The sequence below is a fragment of the Miniopterus schreibersii genome (genome assembly GCF_964146895.1).
Source record: "Miniopterus schreibersii genome assembly, chromosome: 3".
In the NCBI taxonomy this organism is placed as follows: domain Eukaryota; kingdom Metazoa; phylum Chordata; class Mammalia; order Chiroptera; family Miniopteridae; genus Miniopterus; species Miniopterus schreibersii.
Window position 1 is genome coordinate 33,082,488 of NC_138103.1, and position 13,042 is coordinate 33,095,529.

General features: G+C 37.0%; 1 pseudogene across 1 annotated transcript; it reads left to right on the forward strand.

Annotated features, from left to right (window-relative positions):
- Positions 1 to 453: 453 nt before the first annotated feature.
- On the forward strand, positions 454 to 1,683 carry LOC308554773 (large ribosomal subunit protein uL4 pseudogene; annotated as a pseudogene). Its single transcript has one exon. The product of its transcript is annotated as a large ribosomal subunit protein uL4 pseudogene (transcript).
- The last annotated feature ends 11,359 nt before the right edge of the window (positions 1,684 to 13,042 follow it).

Below are 13,042 nucleotides of genomic sequence, written 5' to 3' on the forward strand. Positions count from 1 at the left end.
GTTTATCAGGAAACAATAAAAGTTGAAAAGAATTATGCTCAGCATCCAACTGAAGAAGTTATTAAATAGAACATCAAGGCAAACCCAACAAAGAAAAAGGTCATAATAAAAAAGGAAACAATAGAATAAACTTTTAAGTAGAGATTAATAAGACCAAAAGCTCTGTTTTTGAAAAGATTACCAAGACAAACCTGATAAGAAGATAAAAGAGTCAACAAAAGTAAATAAAACAGGAATCCAAAAATATTAAGATAAGGGAATAACTACAGATTTAAAAAACAAACATAAATAAAATGGATAAATTCCTGGAAAACATAAAATGCCAAACTCATACAAAAAGAAAAAGGGAATTTAAAATAGATTCACAAGAAATTCAATTGGTAGTTACAACTCCAGTCTTTTCCTGTAGGAGCCACCGGGTTCACAGAAGAGTGGCCCTCTCCTCTCCACACCATGGTGTGTGCTTGCCCACTGATATCAGTGTACTCTGAAGAGGGGGAGTCATCTGGCAGAAAATGTCACTTTGCCTGCTGTGTTCAAGGCTCCCATTCAACCATATATTGTGAACTTTGTTCACTCCAACTTGTGCAAAAAACAATAGACAGCTCTGTGCTGTCAGTGAGTTTGCAGGTCATGAAACCAGTGCTGATCTTGGGGTGCTGGCAGAGCTGTGGCTCCAAGTCCCATAGTTCAAAGTGGTGGAACTCATCATTCTGGCCAGGGTGCTTTTGGAAATACGTGCCGTGGGGGCCACATGTTTGCACCAACCAAAATCTGGCGCCTTTGATACTGGAGCAAACACAACACAGAAGTGATATGCTGTCTGCCCTCTCTTTTCATCCTGGCTGCCTCAGCCTTACCAGCACTGGTCATGTCTAAAGGTCATCATATTGAGGAAGTTCCTGCATTTCCTTTGGTGGTTGAAGGTAAAGTTGCAGGCTATAAGAAAACCAAGGAAGTTGTTTTGCTTCTTAAGAAATTTAAGGCCTGGAATGACATCAATCTCATCCAATGAGAGCTTGTAGGGGCAAAATGAGAAACTGTCGTGGTATCCAGGGCAGGGGACCTTGCATCATCTATAATGAGGACAACAGTACCATCAATGTCTTCAGAAACATCCCTGGATTTATTCTGCTTAATATAAGCAAATTGGACATTTTGAAACTCTCTCCTAGTGGAATATGTGGGCCTTTCCTCATTTGGACTGAAAGTGCTTTCCACAAGCTAGGTGATCTATGACACTTGGCATAAAGCTGCTTCTCTCAAGAGTAACTACCACATCCCATGCACAAGATGCTCAATACAGACCTTAGCAGAATCTTGAAAAGTCCAGAGATCCAAAGGGCCCTCCATGTACCACACAAGAAGTCCTGAAGAGGAATCCACTAAAACACCCGAGAATCACGTTGAAGCTAAACCCATATGCAAAGACCTTGCACAGGAACACCATTCTTTATCAGGACAAGAACCATAAGCTCCGGGGAGATAGAGCAGCAGCAGTGCTAGAAGCCAAATCAGATGAGAAGGGGGCTCCAGGCAAGAAGCCTGTGGTGGGGAGAAAGGAAAGAAGGCTGTTGGCATGTATGAAGCAGAAGAAGCCTTTGTGGGAAAAAGGCTTCAGCTACCAAGAAACCAGCAGCTGAGAAGAAGCCCACCACAGAAGAAAAGAAGCCTGAAGCATAAATTTAAATTTGTTTATTCCATAAAGGTCAAATCACTTTGGACAGCTCATTTTGAAGAAAAATCTGATCGAAGGCAAAAAAAGAAAAAAGAAAAACAGCAAAAAACTCCATCCCTAAGATCTCTAGACATGGATGCTTTTGAAATGGACTCAAATTTTCAAAAACACAATTCCTATGTTATATATGTTGTTCCAGAAAATGCAAAAAGAAACAATAGTTCTCAGTTCATTTTATGAAGTTAATACAATCTTATTTTTCTTCATGCATCTCGGTTTTAAGCCATGATTCGGAAAGTCTTCCTCACTCCCAGGTTATAGAGAAATTCATCCACATATTTTCTAGTACATGTATAGTTTCATTTTATTTTTATACTTATATCTCTGACCCATTTGGAATTTATTCTGCCCTATACTATAAATAATGAATCCAATTTTCTCCATTCCCATATGGCTACACAGAGTGGTGTACTGGTGCCGGCTCATGTCAGCTCAGGAGAGCTGATTGTTAAATTTTCAGGAATTTTGTGAGCTGATTGCTAAACACAACCATTATTACCAAACAGAAAAACAGAGTATATAAACTTACAATGAAACAAATTGTTAAAAACAAACCTCATCCCTTTCTAATTCTTTTAGTATATTTTACTATCATCAAGACTCTTGAGGTTATTTATGTCTATAGCATCCATATGTTGGAAATACTATAGAATGGTATGCTGCTGTACATCTCTCCTCAATTTGATATTAAATATTATACTAATAGCATGAAATTAGCTAAGATGGAAGTATTTACACCACAGAAGTTGGCAATGCTAAAATCAGGGCTTAATGTATTGTTTTGTTGACTGTGTTGAACAGGAGTTACTATGGCCAGTAAGCCAAATTCAGCCTGTCATTTGTTTTTGCAAATAAAAATTTACTGGAACATAGTCACACCCATTTGTTTACACATTGTCTATGGCTTCTTTTGTGTTATAATGGCAGACTTGAATAGTTGCAACAGACACTACATGGCCCCAAAACCCTAAAATATTTCCTATTTGGCCCTTAGAGAAAGTTTGCCAACTTATGGTCTAGACTTAAAAAAATGAAGGAGAAAATATTAACAATGTAGATTAATCTTAAAAGTGCATTGTGTCTGTAGCTGCCACATTGTGAATAGCACAAAAAAATTGAGAAATAATCTTCCAATATTTAAAAACTGATTCAGCAAAGAAGTCACTCATGTCATTGACAAATAAGTCACGACTGAACATTGTGTCTTTCTCATTTCATTTCCATCTTATTCATTAATGTAAATAAAAATATTTACCTACATTCAGGTGAAAGTACACTCACCAAATTGCAACCAGAGGTTGGTTCTGTATAAGAGTTTGGCAAAAAATCAAGGAAAGAATTCTGTGACAATTAATTAAATATATGGGGTTTAGAGAGTATTGTATATTTTATTACTATTTGTAAATTGCTTGCTAAAAATCCTTTATATCAGTAAAATTTATAATATACATGTGTGTGTTAAGCATATTTTCCAGCCCAACAGTGACTACATAGCATCTCAATTTCACTTATTAAAAATTTATGCTCTAGTTTAAGGTGAATACAATAGAACATTATCAATGACACCTATCCAGAATTATAAAGCAAGGAACAATGTTTTAATAATTTGGTCAGCTGAGTTCCACTGATAAGTATTATGCTAAATTTTCCTGTGTCAATATTTCTGTTACCATAGTCTTTTTCCTATTTTTAAAAATACTCATTTTAAAAAATGTATTTTTCCCTTTTGATTTGAGATGCTGTCTTTATTGTATACTAAATTTCCATATGCAGCCCGGCCGGGCGTGGCTCAGTGGTTGAGCGTTGACCTGGGATCCAAGCAATCGGGGTTTGATTCCCGGTCAGGGCACATGCCCAGGTTGTGGGCTCGATCGATGATTCTCTCATCACTGATGTTTCTATCTCTCTCTCCCTCTCCTTTCCTCTCTCTGAAATCAATAAAGATATATATATTTTTTAAAAAATTTCCATATGCAGTTTCGTGTACTTCTCACTTTCTATTTTGTTCCATTAGTCCGTATATCTAGTCATGTGTCAATACCAAACTGGCCTAATTATAAAGGGTTGGTAGTTTGTTACAATGTTTGGTAGCTGCATTCTCTCACCCGTTTGCTCTCTTCTGTTGGAGTATTTTAGCTGTTCTTATTTGTTTGGTCTTTCAGATAAATTTTATAATCAATTTGTCTAGCTCCAGGGGTGGGGATGGGGTGAGAGGGAGCCTAATGATATTCTTATTGGGCTTTCATAAATTTATAAACTAAAATAGAGAAAACATATTTTTTATGTTGAGTTTTTCTATCCAAGAGCAAGGCATATTTTTCCATTTGTTGAAATCTACTTTTGTAACTTTTAGGTGTATTTTCCTCATACAGGTTTTGGATATTTCTAATCAAGTTTTACCTTGGCACTCTTTTTTGATATCATAAAAGGTGTCTTCTCCTCCATTACATTTTGTAATTGTTTTTTGTTTCTATTATGAAGGCTATTAATTTCTTAATGTTAATTTTATAAGCTGCTATATTACTGAAATATTTTATTGTTTGAGGTCATTTTTAATTAACTCATTTGAATTCTCCAGATGTATAATTGTGTCATCTGAAAACAGAGTTCTAACGCTTCATTTCAATTATTATATCCTCCAATTATTTTCTCTTATCTAATTACAGTAGTTAACAGCTTCAAAATAATGTTATATAGGAGTAGAGATTGTATTACTGATTCATGTCTAGTTCCTGACTTTAGTACGAAAGTCTTAGTATCTTCTCATTAAGCAACATGTGAGGTTGAAGGCTGAATTATGTGTGTGTGTGTGTGTGTGTGTGTGTGTGTGTGTAATCATATTGAAGAAGCGTAGTAGGCTGAATAATGGCTCCCCAAAATACCAGGTCCTATTCTCTAGAACCTATAAATATTACCTTATAGGACAAAGACTTGTGGGTGTGATTAAGTTAAGGATTTTGAGATGGAGAGATTATCCTGGATTATATTAGTGGGCTCTAAATGCAATCATGTGTATCCCTATGAGAGAGAAACAGAGGGAGATTTGATACATACAGGAGAGAAAGCAATGTAACCATGGTGGCAGAGATTGGTGATGTGACCACAAGCCAAGGAAAGCTGGCAGCAACCAGAAGATGGGAGAAGCGAGATATAGATTTTCCCCTAGAGCCTCCAGAGGGTGTGTGGCCATGCCAACACCTTGATTTGGTCTAGTGATACTGATTGTGGACTTTTGGCTCCCAGAACTAATGAAAGAATACATTTCTGTTGTTATAAGCTACCAAATTTATGATGATTCCGAGGCTTAAAATAACATGGGGAACTATGTGATCATCTACCTAGAAAAATCCAAAAGAATCAAAATAATTACCATAATTACTCAGATAGCTAAGCATGATGGCCAGATATAACATCAACTTAAAAATTTAAAACTCACAAAATCATAACAGGCATATTATAAAACATAAAATAAAAGCACTGTTTATTGTTCAAAACTATAAATAACTAGGAATTAGCTTAACCAAGACCACACAAGACTGCCATGGGGAAAAAGAAAACTGAAATGAAGGATATAAATTTGACCTGAATAAATAAAGGGATAATTCATATTCTTGAGTGTGGTGACTTAATATTATAAAAATGATAATTATCCCCAAATTGATCTACAAATGCAATGCAATACCAATCAAAATGCCAACTGCATTTTTTGAAAAATTGATAAATTGAGTCTAAAACTTTAGTAGAAGAACAAATGTTTACAAATAGCTAAACAATAAAAAAGAAAACTTATCAGGGAAACTCACCATAACAGACCATCAGAGGTTCAATGAAGCCATTATTTGAAAAGAAAAATGTGGTTTGCTCTGAATGAATAGACAAATAGAAAAGCAACAAGATAGAAATCTTGATATCAGAACAAACCCACTCAGAGTGAAATCCAGAATCTGACTTGATTTCCAATTAAGGTAGCACCAGAAAGCAATGGAAAAATATTATTTGGTGTCAGAATTAGAAAAATTGGTTCAGTACATGAAGAAAAATAGAGTAACTATTGGACCAAAAGTGGTCACAAATATACTAAAGATCTAAATGTGAAAGACCAAACTACAAAATTAGAAGAAAATATAGAACAATATCTTTGTAACCTAGAAGTGAGAAAGTGCTTTTTAAACAAAATCCCAAAGATACAAATCATAAATACAAAACTTAGGAACTTGATTAAAGCAAAACTAAGAATTTCTAGTCAATGAACAAAACGATGGTTAGAGCTAACAGATAGAAGATTGAGAAAGGATATTTGCAAAATGAAAAACTAATAAGTGAGCAATATCCAGAGTATATACAGAAATCTTTCAAAGCAACTACAAAAAGATAGGAACTTCAGAGGAAAATGGACAAAGAATATAACCAAGTAATTTACCAAAAGGAAACCAAAAGACTAAATGGCACATGAAGCAGTATTCTAATTATTATTCAAAGAGATGCAAATTTAAGCAAAAGGAGGTCAATTCTTCACACCTTAATATATAGGTCCTACGCGATCTCAGTCAAAATCCCAGAAAGTTATTTTGTGGATATAGACCAAAAAAAACTAACTCAAAGTTTATATGGAGTGGCAAAAGGCCAAGAATAGGTAACTCTATATTGAAAAAGAATGAAGGCAGAACACTATCTGAAATTAAGACTTACTATAAATCTACAGCAATCAAGACAATGCAGTATTGGTGAAAGAATAGACATATATAGATCCACGAAACAGAATAGAGAGCCCAGAAATAGACACATACAAATGTAGTCACTGATCCTTAACAAAGGACCAAAGGTAGACTTGAAAAAATGGTGCTAGAACAACTAGATGGCCACATTAAAAAAAGGGGGGGGGGGGATTGAGATATAGACCTTACACACTTCACAAAAATTAACTCAAAATGGATCATAAACCTCAATGTAAAATGCAAAATTATAAAACTCTTAGAACATAACATAGGAGAAAATTTAAATGACCTTGGGTATGGCAATGACTTTTTGGATACAACACTAAGAGCATTATCCATGAGAGAAGTAACTGATAAGCTGGACTTCATTAAAATTAAAAACTGCTTTGCAAAGGACACTACTTAAAGAATGAGAAGACAAGCCACAGACTGGGAGAAAGTATTCGCACAAAGCACATCTAATAAAGGACTGTTATTCAAAATGTACAAAGAACTCTTAAAACTCAACAATAAGAAAACTAAAAACCAGATTTTTAAAGTGAACAAGACTTGAACAGAAGCCTCACCAAAGAAGATATACAGATAGAAAATAAACATATGAAAATATGCTCCACCTTATATGTCATTAAGGAAATGCAAATCAAAACAGTAATGAGATATCATTGCACACTTATTAGAATGGCCAAAATCCAGAACACTGATAAGACCAAATGCTGGTGAGGATGTGGAGCAACAGGAACTCTCATTCATTCCTGGTGGGAATGCAAAATGGTACAGCTACGTTGGAAGACAAATTGGTAGTTTCTTACAAAACTAAACATATTCTTACATATGATCCCACAACGGCACTTCTTGATACTTACTGAAAGTATCAAGAATTGGTGAATTGAAAAATCACACCAAAACCTATATACGGGTGTTTATATAGCTTTATTCATAATTGACATAACTTGGAAGTAACCAAGACATTTAGCAGGTAAATGGATAAATAAACTGTGGCACATCAATACAATGGAATATTACTCAGCACTAAAGAGAAGTGAGCAATTAGATGGCACAAAGGAATCTTAAATGTATATTACAATACTAAGTGAAAAAGTCAATCTAGAAAACACACTGTATGATTCCAGCTATGTGATATTCCAGAAAAGGCACAGTTATAGACATAGTAAAAAGATCTAGTGGTTGCCAGAGATTAGGGAGGTGGGAGAGATAAATCAGCAAAGCATAGAGGATTTTTAGGGAAGTAAAACTATTCTGTATGATACTACAAGAGTGGACACATGTCATTATACATTTGTCAAAACCTACAGAATGTACACCACCAATAGTGAACCCTAATGTAAATTTGGACTGATTATTTGGGTGATAACGATGTGTCAGTGTAAGTTCATCAGTTACAACAAATGTCCCACTCTGGTGTACGTTGTTGATATGGAGGAGGCTGGTGGGGGGCAAGGAGTCCATTGGAGCGCCTTTGCTTTCCCTCCATTTTGCCATAAACCTAAAGCTACTTTAAAAATAAAGTCTGTTTAAAAGAAGAAAAACAAAATAAGGCATCACTTTGCTGCTGCAATGTGGGCAGACATGCCAAGTATTGGTGGAGAGGTGGGGATATCATGCTCTGCTGTAGCCATATAGACTGATGCACATTTTGTAGCACAGTCTGGTGAATCTTACTGACATTTGGTCTGATTAGGTGGGTACATATCTATAACCCATTCCTGAGTATCTATCACAATGATAATCTGTCACACATCTAGAATGAGACACACAGGTTGATATTTCGATGTAGTTTGTAGGGACAGAATTGGAGGCTATCTGGATGTTCATTACCTGGGACAGGGGAAGGAAAGGTGGATAGATGAAGGATGGTGACTTCAGTAGTTAGAAGGCCACAGGCCTCTTATATAACCTGTATAATATTAAAAACACAGTGAAAAAAGAAAGACATAGAATGAAGTCTAGAACACAGCATCACTAAAAGTAAATTTTAAATTATATGTATGCCCAGAGAACCCATACAAATACAGTGGTACCTCGGTTTTCTAATGTAATCCGTTCCAGAAGACCGTTCAAATTCTGAAACATTCGAAAACGGAGGGATCAACAGCCAACAGCTAGGCCTCAGGATCTTGCCCTCAGTGGAAGCCGTATGGCCTGTTCAACTTCTGAGGTGTGTTCAAAAACCGAAGCATTTACTTCCAGGTTTACAGCATCCGTAAACCGAAATGTTCGTCAACGGAGACTTTCAAAAACCAAGGTACCACTGTAAAAGGGTCTGCATTAAGTACATTTGAATAGTTCCCTATGTGGGAGGAAGGAAATGGGGTAAAGATGTGAATAAAAATTTTAATAAAGTAGAAAAACCAAACTGAACAACATGTTTGTGTAAACCAATGGTAGTAATATGCCATAAACTGAGAAGAGTGGTTAATTTAAATTTCTGCCCCTGACACCCAACCACAGATAGGTAGGTAGATGATGATGATGATGATAGATGATGATAGATAGATGATAGATAGATAGATAGATGATAGATAGATAGATAGATAGATAGATAGATAGATAGATAGATAGATAGATGATAGATAGATGATCGATAAACTGTTCTTTCTCCCATTACAGACACTGAAATACCACCACTACCACTGCCACCCCAGAGAGTTCCATTATCAACCCATTTGACCCTGGTCTTATATGTAACTGTCAAGCTCTTTAAGATGTCAACTGTAAGTGAAAATAAAAAATGACTTAAAAATGTTTCAAAGGTCTTTTATTTCAGGATGTAAACACCATCCATCCAGTCATGCACCCTCATCTCAGTAAGTCCTCTGCCACTTTTTACACCTTGTGCTGCAATTTCTGATCTCCTCTGCTCGTTACAACCTAATATGAACTATCCAAATGGGGGAATAGAGGAAGGGTCTCCTTACATGGGGGGGAGGGGGCATCACAAACGGAAAAAGCAGCGTGTGCAAATGTACAGTGGCAGATGGGACACATTTGGAGAACTGCATTTAGACCATTAAGAACCCTGGTAAGACCGCTGTTTAGAATGAGAAATGGGAGCTCTTGGAGATAAATCTGCAGAAGGAGACAAGGTCAGATCAATTCACAGATGATTGTAGTCGAGGCTAAGGAGTTTGAATTTGGACCTGAGGCAAACACGGAGCGCCACTGAAGAATGTGAAGCAAGGAAGGGAGTGACTTGATTGGGTGTGTGTTTAGCACAATCACTCTAACAGCAATGTGGAGAAAAAAAGGGGATTGGAAGGAAGGAGCCAGTTAGAAGGATGTTGCAATATTCCCGGTAAACCTTTCACAAGTTTACAAAAGACCACGGTAGTCTGGCTCTCTTAGTGGATTAGGCATCCAACTATAAAGTCAGAGGACTAGATAAAATGGTTTCCACAGGTTCCTCCCAGCTCTGTGGTTTTACAAATCCCACTCATTTCATATTCATTCAAAGAAGAGAGTGATGAGGCATAAACAGAGAAATTTGCAAATGTTTGATCAATATGCAGAACTCACATTCAGCAGACAGGAGGCATTAAAGGCTATACATGATGCTGATTGCCTAGATAATTCTCTGTGATCAAGCACACTTTACAATTAATGATAATTTTTTTTTATTCAGGTGAGATCTGCTGTTTCTAAAAGTTTTAGTGTTTGAAATTTTGTGGAAAAACTTGAATTTAATGCTGAATATTCTAAACAGGGCAGAAGTATTTTAACTTCACTGAAGTCACTCCTGCATCGTCCACCCTGAATAAGATTGGATTTGATAGGAAAATCTAGGGCATTGCCATGACAATTACTAAGTTTCGTCTTAGTTCCATATAAGCTTTGTCTTAGGCTTTATATAACTCCAATCAGACAATAAGCAGAGGGAGGGCTGTAAGGGACAGAGATGGACGCTCACCTCTGCCTCTGGTTATCAGAGTGTTCAGGCTCCAGCAGTAATGCAACATGACATTAAGCCACTGGTTCTCAACCTTGGCCACATGTTAGAATCACCTGAGGATCTTTTACAAATTACTGGTGCCTAGGCCTTATCTCTAGAGTTTCTGATTTAATTGGTCTGGAGTGAGAAGGCTTTAAAATCTTCCAGGTCATTTTAATGTGTAGCTAGGGTTAAGATCTACTGCACTAGGTAATTATCAAGGTAATTCCCAAAGTGCTACCCAGGCATGGCTACATTTGGGGATGTTCTCTAAGAGACTGGTGATCGCATTCTTGTGTGTTTGGATTATTTCATGGTTTGGCAAAAATATCAGAATTATCACATTAAAAATAAATCAGTTCTATCATCGGTGCATTTAAAGGGCTCCAGTGTTGCCCTGGCCACATGGCTCAGTTGGTTGGAGCATCATTCTGTACAACAAAAGGTGGTGGGCTCAATTCCTGGTCAGGGCATATACCTAGTTTGCAGTTTCTATCCCCTGTTGGGGTGTGTACTTGAGGCAACCAATTGATGTTCTCTCTCACATCCATGTTTCTCTCTCTCTCCCTTTCTTTTTCTAAACAACAAACAAAACAAAACATCCTCGAGTGAGAATTAAAAATAATAATAATTAAAGGGCTCCAGTGTTTTCATAAATCCTGTTTGGTGATTTTATAGAATTTTTTTAATGGAACAAGGGGAAGTAGAGGGAAAGGGAAGGGAGAGAAGAAATGTAAAGATCCCACCAAGAGGTTTCTCACATAAGAGTTGAAGAAGAACCTCTGGGTTTAAGAAGGAACTGGACCCAGTACAAGAAAATAGTAGTTGTGAAGGACACCACCTGCTTCCACCATGTTCTTGGGGTATTTGGGGCTCTATGGTATTTATGGTCCTCTACAATTATAACATGGAATTGCCAGATTTTTATTTTTTTTTAAGGAGCATGGGTCATAATATTGCCAAGTGACCTACCTGGGTCTCTTTCTCACTGTCTCTCTCTCCAAGAGGAAGTCCCAAATCAATAGCAGACTTTTATTACATCTTTAAAATAACACAAATTGATCTTAGGAATCATCCAGCAACTTGTTTCTATACTGGCCAATTCATAGACCTTATTCATCAGCCTGCTGCACTGTTCCTTTCTCAGAGATATATACCAACCAAAATTTTTCTGATATCCTTGCTTTTAACTGTTGTGTCTGAATCAAAGCAGCTGGATCAAAGCAGCTAAATTTGATACAAATTTAATATCATTTCCTTCAAGACTTAACTCATCTTTCTGGTTTTGAAGGAACGAACAAGCAATGCTGGCCTCATTTGAACCCTGCAAATGTAGTTTTTACCCAAGAAATTCCAGGTTTCAACAAGAGACCCATTCTAACAACAATGTATGGGAAGTGAGAATACACAGACCTCACCTGTAACAGGATCCCAGTATCTCACCCTTGATCATGTTCTGTGAATGACTATAAACAGTATGAACTGTAGCCAGGTGCTTTCAATTTCCCTACTGCCATAGATTGAAAGTTTTCGTCTCCCCCAAATATGTTGAAACTTAATCCCCAATATGGTGGTATTTGAAGGTGGGGCCTTTGGGGTGTGAATAGGTCATAAGGGTGGAGTGCTCATAAATGGGATCTCCCTTATAAAAGAGACTTCTGAGAGCTCCCTTGCCCCTCTGCTATGTGAGGACACAGCAAGAAACAGCCAGATGAAACCAGAAGGGAATCCTCACCAGACACTGAGTCTGCCAATGCCTTGATCTTGGACTTCCCAGCCTCCAGAACTGTGAAAAATAATGTCCTGCTGTTTATAAGCCACCTGGTATATGGTATTCTGTTATAGCAGCCTGAACTGACTAAGACACCCACCATTTGTTGTCAACCCTGAGCCTCTTGTTTTCCTTTCCAAGGAGACTGAACTCTATATTGATGTGATTAAAGTCCCTCCACAGGGCTCCTCTGGGACCTTTCTCAATAACTGCGTGTCCCTTCAGAGTGATGTTGGCATTTTCTAGACTATCAACAGACTGATTGCTTAAGATGGTCTTCACTCTCACAGGAGATGTGGCAAAGAGCTTAAGGCCTCTTAACATTCACATAGGTAGGGGTTTTATTTATGGTATCCTTTCTTTTTTGTCATTGTAAAAAAATTATTATATAAAATATAATTATGTAAAAATATAATTATGTATTGGTTTCCTAGTATTGCAAGAACAATGTACCATAAACTGAGTGGCTTAGAACAACAGAAATTTGTTGTATCACTGTTCTAGAAGTCAGAAGTCTGAAATCAAGGTGTCAGGAGGGCCATGCTCTTCCTGAAACCTATGGGAATCCTTTCTTACCTCTCCCTAGCTTCTGATGGTTTGCTAGCAATGGTGGTGTTTCTTGGCTTACAGCTGCCTTCATTGTCACCTGGTATTCTACGTGTGTGTGTGTGTGTGTGTGTGTGTGTGTCACTGTCTTCACATGGCTGTCTTCTTATAAGGACATCAGTCATATTGGATTAGGGGCTTATCCTTCTCCAATATGACTTTGTCTTAACTAATTATATCTGTAATAACCCTATTTCCAAATAAGTTCACATTCTAGAGTAATAGGAGTTAAAATTTCAACATATCTTTCTGAGGACACAATTCAA